The sequence below is a fragment of the Schistocerca nitens genome, chromosome 2 (assembly GCF_023898315.1).
Source record: "Schistocerca nitens isolate TAMUIC-IGC-003100 chromosome 2, iqSchNite1.1, whole genome shotgun sequence".
Classification (NCBI taxonomy): domain Eukaryota; kingdom Metazoa; phylum Arthropoda; class Insecta; order Orthoptera; family Acrididae; genus Schistocerca; species Schistocerca nitens.
In genome coordinates this window covers 562,294,819-562,306,580 of record NC_064615.1, presented here as the reverse complement: position 1 = coordinate 562,306,580, position 11,762 = coordinate 562,294,819, and the positions used below count along the sequence as shown (strand labels likewise).

General features: G+C 40.7%; 1 pseudogene; it reads left to right on the top strand.

The window, feature by feature from the left end:
- Positions 1 to 2,595: 2,595 nt before the first annotated feature.
- On the top strand, positions 2,596 to 2,713 carry LOC126238074 (5S ribosomal RNA; annotated as a pseudogene).
- The last annotated feature ends 9,049 nt before the right edge of the window (positions 2,714 to 11,762 follow it).

Below are 11,762 nucleotides of genomic sequence, written 5' to 3'. Positions count from 1 at the left end.
AAAGCGGAACGTGACCGCAACAAACGGATTATGAAGGCCGTTACCCAGCCGCAGGGAGGCCAACTGCGCCGCAGTCGTGCAGGGGGGCAATTTTCAAAGTTCGATACGAAACGTCAGTGCCAGAAAGGGACTGTCACGGATTTGACTCGAGGAAAACTTTTAGAAGTAATCCGCTGTTTACCCAAGGCTTGTCATATCCATAAGAGAACGGGAAAAATGCGTGGTTGCGCTCTTAAACTTCGCAGAACAGATTTCCCCCTGTTAAAAATAAATGTGAAAATAAAATTAAAAAGATACTGAGACAATAGGAAATGTTCAAAAAACCTTCGTCAAATTTATAATTGGACGATAACACAAATAAGACTGAAAATAAAGCAAAGGAAACGGAAGAATATTTTAGAACGAAAGTGCTCGAAAACACAGACGCTCATCTTTGCCAAATTCAGGTGAATAAGATGAGTACATGTTTACACGTTCTGTATCAAGCGAAAAATGATTTAGTTGAAAATAAATAGGGCTGTATGTATAGGAAGTGTTCAAATGGTTCAAATGGCTCTGAGCACTATGGGACTCAACTGCTGTGGTCATCAGTCCCCTAGAACATAGAACTAATTAAACCTAACTAACCTAGGGACAGCACACACATCCATACCCGAGGCAAGATTCGAACCTGCGACCGTAGCGGTCTCTCGGCTCCAGACTGTAGGGCCTAGAGCCGGCCGCGGTGGTCTCGCGGTTCTAGGCGCGCAGTCCGGAACCGTGCGACTGCTACGGTCGCAGGTTCGAATCCTGCCTCGGGCATGGATGTGTGTGATGTCCTTAGGTTAGTTAGGTTTAAGTAGTTCTAAGTTCTAGGGGACTGATGACCACAGCAGTTGAGTCCCATAGTGCTCAGAGCCATTTGAACCATTTTGTAGGGCCTAGAACCCTACGGCCACTCCGGCCGGCTAGGAAGTGTTGAAAATTATAACAGTACACGAAGGGGCGATTATCAGCTTAGTTGATAAGTCGATAAGCCGGCTCTGTCCGCAGAGCACATGGCAACATAATTAGGCGAAATCTGGCGTCCGCAGTTGACATGCAACCCGTGCCTCAGTTTCTGCAAAGTATCTTCAAATTGCTGCACATTGATGCTGGTTACATATTATAGGAATTCCATGAGCAGAGGGTCCCTGCATTCGAAGAAGGAGGTCATCATGACCTTACCGGAACTTGTGTGAACAGTGTGGAATTTCTTTGGCAGGAAAGATTTGAATGTCTCCACTGTCTGCCATCGGGCTGTGGGATGGAATCATCCTGTTTCACCAAGACGCCTGCCCCGACACTGTCAATCGGATGAAGGCTACGGTTGAGCGATTTGATTGGGAAACGCTGTAGCATAGTCCGAACAGTCCGGGTCTCTCACCGTCTTTGGCAACCTGAAGAGATACATTCGTGTACGTCGGTTTCAGTCCGACGAGGAAATGCAAGAGTGGGTGCGGTTGTAGATCTGTCAGCGCCCGACGTGTTCTACGAAACAAGAACTGATTATCTCATCTCCCAGTGGGACAAATGTCATAACGCGCGTGCTGATTGCTTTTGAATGGAACAATTCCAGAGTCCCGCTACATACCACACAGCCAAAATATTTCACCTGAAGTCTGCACCCAAATATACACCAGAAAAACCCTTTACCTTCAAGGAAAAAAAATCATTTTCAAACAGTGCTGTTTGCGTGACTCAAGCCATTTGCAGGGTGGCGAGGCAGAGCTCTACCTGTCTTTTTCGGCGGCATCTGCACTCTGTGTGAAAATCACACTTGGTAAATAGGGGTGCTACTTGGGCGGGCTGGTAGCCGTTAGTTGACGGATGTGAAGTCGCAGCGCGTTGGGGAAATTACAGGTCGGCAGAGGCCGCTCCATCAGACGGCCTCCGCGGTTAACGCGACTCTCCAGTCCGGCAGAGCGGCCACGCCCCGAGGCGGCTGGCATCGCCGTTCATAACACGGGAGCTGCTCGCTTAGGCCTTGACCCACGGCAACCCGAGAGGTTGCAGCAGACCGATAACTATCTACGTAATAGGTGGGAGGAGGGTGAGGGGGGCGGGTGGCGGACAGCGAAACTACAGGCACAAGGGTTACCGTTCCCACACTGGGACCCTAAACACACTTTTCTTCGGTTCGTGCGTTATTATACTGTAATTTACTGTTCACAAACAATGAAACTTGTGGTTTTTTCACAGGAGCTTATTAACTCTGTCCGGCCACACATTTGTTTAACTCATGGAGGTAAATGTAAAGTACATTTGCATTATGGAAAGGTGCCAATATTGAAAATTTATCGCTCTCGTATTGTTGTGGTACTTTCAGAAACTTGCCTTCATCCATCCAACGAAAATATCTTCTCTTTATTCTTATGTAAATTTATATCTGGATTTTAAGATGCACTATCTCGAGGATCAAAAGGTGTGAGAATTGATTTCGCTCGGTAGTTTCTGGCGCCCACATACGTCTTCCTAAAATTTACCCTCCATTCCGGCACACCAACATCGAGAGATTACAGAAGATGTTTCGTTGCTTTACAGTTTTCCGCATTTTAAACCAGCTGTATTCTATTAGCCAACGGTCTAGCCGCAGTGGTAACTCCGGTCCCCGTCAGATCACCGAAGTTAAGCGCTGTCGGGCTGGGCTAGCACTTGGATGGGTGACCATCCCAACTGCCGAGCGCTGTTGGCAAGTGGGGTGCACTCAGCCCTTGCGAGGCAAACTGAGGAGCAACTTGATTGAGAAGTAGAGGCTCCGGAAACTGACATGCGGCCGGGAGAGCGGTGTGCTGACTCATGCCCCTCCATATCCGCATCTAGTGACGCACATGGGCTGAGCATGACACGGCGGCCAGTCGGTACCGTTGCGCCTTCATGGCCTGTTCGGGAGGAGTTTCGTATATACTACTGCCGTACTGAAGACAAACATTGTTTTAATTTCACTGATATCCTTGTTTTTGGGACTCCTTAACAAGCTCATCTATGTTCTGCAAGCCTATCTTTACTGTTCTTCACGGCACGCCAAATACACTCTTCCATTAGCTACTGGGTAGTTACTACTGGATGGTTGAATTTATTTTTAGTCACAAGCTGATATTTTACTGAACGTGTTCACCTTCAACGTACTCCGCACCTCTCTCTTGAACGTGTGTTTTCAAGTGTACACAATGTGTACTGGTCTTTTTTAATACCCCCTTACACTACGAAAGACAATCGGCTATATGTAGCGTCTCTTCTGGGTTTCATCAGAACGGGTACTCCATTGTGTTTACAGCAATATACCTCTGGAATCAATGAACCGTTAAATGCATTCTCTGCGTAATATTATGTAACATTTTTCAAATTGTTCTTTAATTTTATTTGTCAGAGGCAACACATTCGTCATAAATAGGTGGAACAAATGAAAATTATGTGCTCCATCTGGCGACAAGTGATTTCTCTAAAGTGTGTTAGCACACGGTAACACACATTTGAGTGGAACTCATTTCCTAACTACATATTGTGACATCGCAGTGGTTACGGAAGGATTCGGAAGGAAACGGGTTAAAATCCTGTCCGAAAATTCAGATTTCTGTTTTTCGTCGTTTCCTTTAATGACTTGTTGTTTGACTAGGGCGTAACCCATATTTTTATACACCTTATCCAAATAAGCAGGTAATGAAATTTGTGGTAGAATATGGTACTATGTAGGAACGCCAGATGACTGCATGGTGATGGCGACATGCAAGTAAAATAAAATAAATTAAAAAATGGCCGAATTACAAAGGCAACAGTAAATTTTCCAGTTTCAGACATTATTTTGGTCTGTATTTTGTGTGAGCTTATCTATAAAGGCCGGCCAACGGCCTTGTTGCAGTGGTAGCACCGCTTCCCATCACGCCACTGAAATTAAGCGCTGTCGGGCTTGGCTAGCACTTGGATGGGTGACCGTCCGACCTGCCGAGTGATCTTGGCAAACGGGGTGCTCTCAGTCCTTATGAGGCCAGTTGAGGAGCTACTTGACTGAGGAGTAGCGGCACCCGTCTCTGACAACGACCGGGAGGGCGTTGAGCTGACCACATCCCCCTTGGTATTCGCACTCAGTGACGCCTAAGGCCTGAGGATGACACGGCGGCCAGTCGACGCCGTTGGGCCTTGCAGTCCTGTTCGGAATGTGGCTGTTCTTTTTTTTTTTCTTTAAGGACTTCACGTTAATAGCTCATCTAATATGGACGTTGCTCACAATATCAATCAACGTACACTGACAAGGATCGTTTCATTGTTATTCGTCTTAATTCTAGTTACAGGTAATTCCTATTTTCTTGCATATGGCCTGTAATGGATTAAACAATAAATATTTTGTTTCCACAAACATTTCTCCCTCTATGAATTCGGAAGTTATATTTCTATTTCTGATGAGATTCTATTTTACAACGGAAACCTATTTGAAGAGTTTGTAAGAGCTCCGAGCAGATGTAATTTCGATGTATTGCTCGGGCGCTGCCTGCGATGTGCAAGGTATAAGAAAATCTCTGACCAGAGAGCAGTGTTGACTGCAGTAGGAACTGTGTAGCTGCAGATGTAAGTTGTTGCTAGTCTGGAGTCTGGTCTGGTCTGGTCTGGTGTATCGTGTTGGCTGGCCCGGTCGCGGTGCAGCGATGTCGGAGCCTGAGTATTAATGTATAAGGTAAAAAGCAGCCTCGCGCATATGTAGTAATGTTATCTCAAGTCCCATGTAAATGTTTTAAAAATCTCGTAATAATAATCTTTCTCATAAAAAGTAACTTTTAACAACCATTCATTTCAATTTAAAGAATTTACTAATTTCTCCCATCCATGATCATCCCGATTGTTGCAAAAGAAAAAAATCTGTTGCTTCCTTTCATAAATGACAGATATATCGGCCAGCATTGCACAGAGCTGTGCCGGAAAAATTTATTGTAAGAGCAGATATATCCGGCGATTTCATTGACGTAAGAATTTTTCCTTTTTTTATTCAGAATGATCTTTCAGGGCCATGACGCAGCACTGCTGTCGTCCAAAATTTACCAGGTTAAATTCACAGTGAATTATTGAAAAGTCATAAGTGGGCGACAATTTAATTGAGAGGTTAGTTACATTGTTTTATTACCAGGTTACTGAATTTATTTTTTTATTGGGACGTTACACTGAATGTGAACGACATAATTATAATTTTTACTGTTGAGAGGTTTAGGAATTTTTCTGTTTTGAGGTTACGCTAAATGTGAATGAATTTTGAGCTTAGATTAAATCAGAAAGAATTTTGTGGGGAGGTTACACTTGGCGACAACCGGCCAGGATCGTATTTCTTTGTGAATCTCTGAGAAGTAGTCATATATCTGCTCTTATTTACTTAAATGTAGTTTGCATCTGGCGCAACGCATTTACTAATTTGTCACTCTTTCTTTCACAGATCATCGGCAATTTATTGCTCTTTGTTGTAATTGTATTTTTCCATTTTTGCTTTGACTTTGTTTCATTTTGTGCTTAATTTTGATTTATGGAAAATGCCGCGAAAAACTGTTAACAGTACATCGCGATGTGCAATGAGTGAAATAGCCGACTCGAATAATTTGACCGATAATACTTGCGACACTTAGTGTCTAATTACAGATAATCAGTGCCTACCGATCACTAGTAATGATTTTCATCCTAATGATGAACAAATAAATTCAATTATGTCCACAGTAAATGTAACAATTGATGACGCGGCACGTTCCGATACAATGAACGTTGCCCAGTTTGACACACCCGGTTTGCAAAATTTGAATTGTGAACAGATAAATTTTTCTCACGAAGATGAGCATTGTAGTCAAAATATGTCAGATTTATTTGATTCCGAGGTAGCGACTAACAATGCACATTCAATTGGCAAACCTTTTTGCGAATCAGAGAATGACCAAATGGTTATACAAAACGTGACAAATGCAGACACACCACCACACAGCTCAGAGAAAAGAGTCGCTAATTTTGGATTGGATCAAATTATGGCATTATTGCTACAAATTAATGAAAACAATGAAAAACAAGACAACAATTACAAACAACTTAATGAAAAACTAGATAACAATTCCAAACAGTTGAATGAAAGTCTCAAACAGTCGAATGATAAGCAAGATAATAATTTCAAACAACTTAATGAACAGAACAAACAACTTAGTGAACAGATTACAGCCGTTGCCGCGCAATGTCATGATACTAAAGAACTATTACGTGAGGAAATTAAGGCTTGTGCTAGGAGCAGTGGTGAAGAAATTAGGTCCGTGGCTCAAGAATTAAGTAATACACATGCAGCCACAACTAAATTACTTAGAGACGAAATTAGTGCAGTCGCTGAACAATGTTCTGAGAACTCAACACAGTTACGCGACGAGTTTAAATTAATGTCAGCAGAACTTTCACGCACACTGGATGCGAAAGTAGACGCGAAATTTGGCCAACATAACAGCCAAATTGACGAACATTTTAATCACCACCTACAAAACAATGAAACCGTTACCGTAAATTTATACAGGAACAGAATAAAGTAAAGCAACAAGTCATGGAAACAATTACTGCACAGACACAGGAAGATAAGCGTAAACTGTTTGCGAAAGCAAAAACATACGTAGACGACAATATTGCTACAGTATCAGACGAAATTAATACTATCAAACAGTTGAACACCGAATTGCATGATGAAATCTCCGATCTTAAAACAAAAACAGACACACACACACATTAGACTTTCAGACAATGACCAACAGTCTTGAAAAGTTGGAACTAATACAGGATCCCGATGCCATCAAAGCAGACGTTAAAAAGTTGAACAAAACCACACGTAAAATACAAAAACAAATTAATGCTTGTGATACTAAAAACGACGATCACGTAAAAGAACTGACTGAAAAATATGATGAATTGGCCAGTCGTGTTGATGTTATCGAAAATAATAATGACACCAAATCAGACGATACTTCACCAGTTTCGTTTAATCAAACTCCCGAATTCCAAAATTTACAGCAGACGATCAGTGAGATAGGTTCGTCCAATAATACATTACGTATAAAATTGTCAACTTTACGGCAAGAAGTGACAGAGATGAAAAATATTTCAGCCTTTAGCACATCACAGCATACGCCACTTTCCGAACATTTGTCAGACTCACACAGCCAGTATAATTTAGGTAATTTACAGAGAGTACGTGAGTTAGATTCCGAACAGTCACAGACATACAGATTATCATACAATCATGAACCTGTTAAGACATACAGAGACGATAATTTTGATTACAAGCACTTTCTATCCGTGAGAAAATTTAAAGTATTTATAAATGACAGAACATAGATTCACCCCTTGGATTGGATACAACAATTTAGCTTTGCTTTTCCAGCAACTTGGCCCGTAACACACAAACTTGAATTTATTTGCAGTTTTTTGGAAGGCGAACCGGCAACTCGTATGAGACCGATCGCGAGAAAATGCTATTCGGTAGAAGAATTTCAGAATGCTTTTCTGTCAGCGTATTGGTCGAAGACGACACAGCGCGGAATCAAGGATCAATTAATTAGTTTACCGAATTATGAGAACTCAAATTTTTCCACTGTCACGCAATTTTTTGAACACATGGTCCACCAAAACCAGTACGTAAGTGAGCCATACAGTGAATCTGCACTTATCCAATTATGTATTTCTAAATTACCACGATCGTTAAGAGTATCACTTTTAACGGGTCAGCAGAAAGAAAATATTTCGGCATTTAGAGATCTGTTACAGCTTTTGGAAGTTCAGCAATCAGATTATTCCTTCATAAACAAAAATTTTTCGCATCATAACCAAGGCCAACCAATATACAGTGATTACGATCAGCCACGCTATTTCAATAGCAAAGGTAATAGACGCTCCAGGAACGACAACCACCAGAACTTTAATAACAGACAAAATTTTAATTATCAGTATCGTCAAAGTTATCAGCAACAGGAACCACATTTTGGTAACAATAGAGGTTTTTCCCAACAACAGCAACAAAACCAACCGGTTAGCATACCTAACCAACAATGTAATGTGCAAGGTCAACCAAGCTTTAATGTTTCGCCGCCTACACAAATAGTAACGCACAGCAACAAGGAAATCAGTACGTACAGAAAACACACCATTTCAACTCATATCGCTATAGAAATGACTATCATGACAGACGTAAAAGTAATGAGCACAATTTGCAGCGTACGTTTAATAACAGTCGGTCTTACCAGCAGCAAAATCATCCGCAACAACAGATTATCATGAATGAACCAGACAGTCGGTATCATCCCGAACCTAATGCGTCAGGACGAAATAACAGAACAGTACAAATAGTCGAAATGCCACAGCATCCTCCCGAAAATAACAGCACGTCAGAAATAATTTGACTAGATACAGTACAGGTTGCATCTTCCAGCAACGCAAGCAATACTTTTGACACAGAGAATCTTGTTCACAAAACTGTTATTACTTTTGACGACATCCGAGACACTCTTTTGCAGGAAAAACCAGTTATTCAAAAACCCATTTCACACCCTGTCATTGAAGTAAAGATTGGATCATCCAAATTTTCAGCAGTAATCTATTCTGGATCACCTATGTCAGTTATAAATGAGGAAACTTTCGACGAATGTAACAAAAAGAATACCTATCCTACGTTACCATTAGGCAAAACTAAAATAAAAGGAACAGTATCTGGTAAAGGAGTAGATGTAAAATTACAGACACATTTATCATTTTGTATTGCAGGTCATACGTTTCACTCAAATTTTTGGATTGTTCCCTTATTGACAACAGACGTTATTTTAGGTACGAATTTTCTGGTACAACACGACGCAATTATTGACTTTCAAAATTCCTATTTAATGTTAAAGGATGAAAATGTACAACTGGCATTAGAATTTCAGCACTCTTTATCTGCAGAAGAACAAACAATTAATCGGACAGAGGTCATTTCTGCATCACGTAACATAGACTGTCATTCCACACTGTTCACAGATACGTACGTACACAACTATTACACACCAGACGAAGCCGACTATGACGTTATGCAGATGATTTCTGATAAAGTTAAACAGAGCAGTGCAAATACAAACGATGAACGCACGCAACTACGCAAAATTCTTTTACAGCAAGCTCCAGTTTTTGACAACGTTTCTGGTACTATGTCCGGATTTATGTATGAATTTCAAGTTAAACAGCACGACACATTTAAAGCCAAACATTATCCCATTCCTTATATTCACAGAGAACAAGTTAAGAAAGAATTGCAAGCTATGCTTGACCAAGGAATTATTGAACCGGCAGTTAGTCCGTACATAAACCCGCTCCATATTGTTAAGAAAAAGGATGGTTCACTTCGCCTCGTACTTGATTCGCGTCACATCAATGACATTATTATTAATGAAACAGATCGCCCACAAACACTAGAAGAACTTCTACAGAAATTTCATGGTACTACTATTTATTCCACATTAGATTTGAAATCGGGATTTTGGCAAATTCAGCTCCATCCGAACTTTAGAAAGTACACGGCTTTTCTCTGTTTTGGTGACTGTTATCAATTTTGTAAATTACCGTTCGGTTTAACTATTTCTTCAGCAGCATTTATTCGCGGTTTGAATACTATACTTCCGACAGAATTAAAAGACAGAAATGGGAATGTCGTGTGGCTAGGGCCTCCCGGCGGGTAGACCGCTCGCCTGGTGCAGGTCTTTCGATTTGACGCCACTTCGGCGACCTGCGCGTCGATTAAAAGACAGAATCACAACGTATGTAGACGACATTCTTATTGCAGAAGCTAACTGTTCTGAACACAATCTGATTCTTGAACAGATGTTGCAAACTTTTCGTGCACAAGGACTCACAGTTAATCTTAGCAAATCGCACTTTGGCAAAACTTCTATAAAATTTCTTGGACATGTAATTTCAGCAGAAGGCATTGCGCCTGACCCGGAAAAACTTCAAGCTTTACGTGACATTACTGTTCCTACGACGAAGAAACAACTACGCAGCTTTTTGGGTTTAATTAACTTTTTTCGTTAATTTATTCATTACTCTGCTTTAGACACCCCTAGATTATGTCAATTGACGGGTAAAAACACTATTTGGTCCTGGGATAGCCAAGCGCAGTCTGAATTTGTCAATCTGAAACAAGCTTTGTTGAATGCACCACTTTTATCACATCTAGATCTTACAAGAAATTTTTCCATTGCCACCGACAGTTCTAATACCGCTTTAGGGGTACACATTTTTCAGGAAATTGAAGAAGATGGTTCTACAGCAATTAAAAACATCGCCTTTGCGAGTCGCATTCTGTCACCTGCTGAACGCAATTATTCTGTCACAGAACTTGAAACATTATGTGTTGTATGGGCATTTACGAGATTCAGGCATTTTCTTTATGGAAGACATACGACCGTTTACACAGATCATAGAGCTATACAGTTTTTACTTTCCGCAAAATTTACACATGACAGATTAAGCAGATGAAAACTTTATTTACAGGAATTTAATTTTACAATTGTTCACATTCCCGGTACACAAAATATTGTAGCAGACGTACTATCCCGTTCTCTCAGCAACAATCAGCAAGACATCGCAACCAACTTCTGCCAAGCAAATTTTAGCGTCATGTATATTCAACAAGTTGCATTTGAAAATTTCATTTCGTCTTCATTACGAGATAAAGCACAAGAGCAGAGCAAAGACAACGTGTGGAAAGAAATTAAACAGCTTTGGCAAGACAAGAATAATGTTACCATCAGAAACCATTACACTGTACGCAATAACATTCTGTTTCGACGCTCTCACCCTGACAGCAACAACTGGTTACTACGCATTCCTGACGAACTAGTTAACAAATTAATTTGGTATACTCATTTAAGTTACGCACATTATGGAGCCAGAAAATGTTTTCTTATATTGAGACAGAACAGTTATTTTGCCAACATGGAGAAACGTATACGAAGAGTTTTAGCGTCATGTAAAATCTGCCAGAAAGCTAAGTCAGACACGACCTCACATATTCCTCCGTTATATCCCATTGTACCTGTTAAATTGAGACACATGGCCGCTGTAGACATTTTTGGTCCGATTCCGAGATCTAATAGAGGTTTTTGCTACATCTTTGTCGCTGTTGAACTCACTTCGAAATTTGTTATCTTCACTTCGTTACGCAAAGCTACTACTAAATCTGTTTCGAAAGCATTTGTAAAACATTTTCATTTCATGTAGGGCATGTATTGAAAGTAATTTACGACAATGGACCACAGTTTCGATCTGCTATATGGACACGTATCTTACGAACAAGAAACATTTCTCCGATCTATATATCCAAGTATCACGCTTCTTCGAACCCTTGTGAACGACTAATGAAAGAAATTGGTAAACTATGTAGAATATACTACTATAAAAAACATATTGATTGGGATACACACATACTGTCATTCCATGATGTAATTAACTCCATACCAAATGAATCTACTATGCTATCTCCGACTGTTATATTGAAAAATGTTGAACCACCTAACAAAATTAAAGAATTAGTATCCTTTCCTACATCTCGTCGACTACGACACCATGAAATAATTGACATTGCGCTGAACAACATCAAACGTGCCGCAGAGCGCCGGAGAAGACAGCAAAAACAGGTTTATACACGCCGTGACTTTCACATTGGACAGAAGACATTAGTACGCACACATTATTTATCCAACAGAGGAAAGAGTAGATGCAGTAAA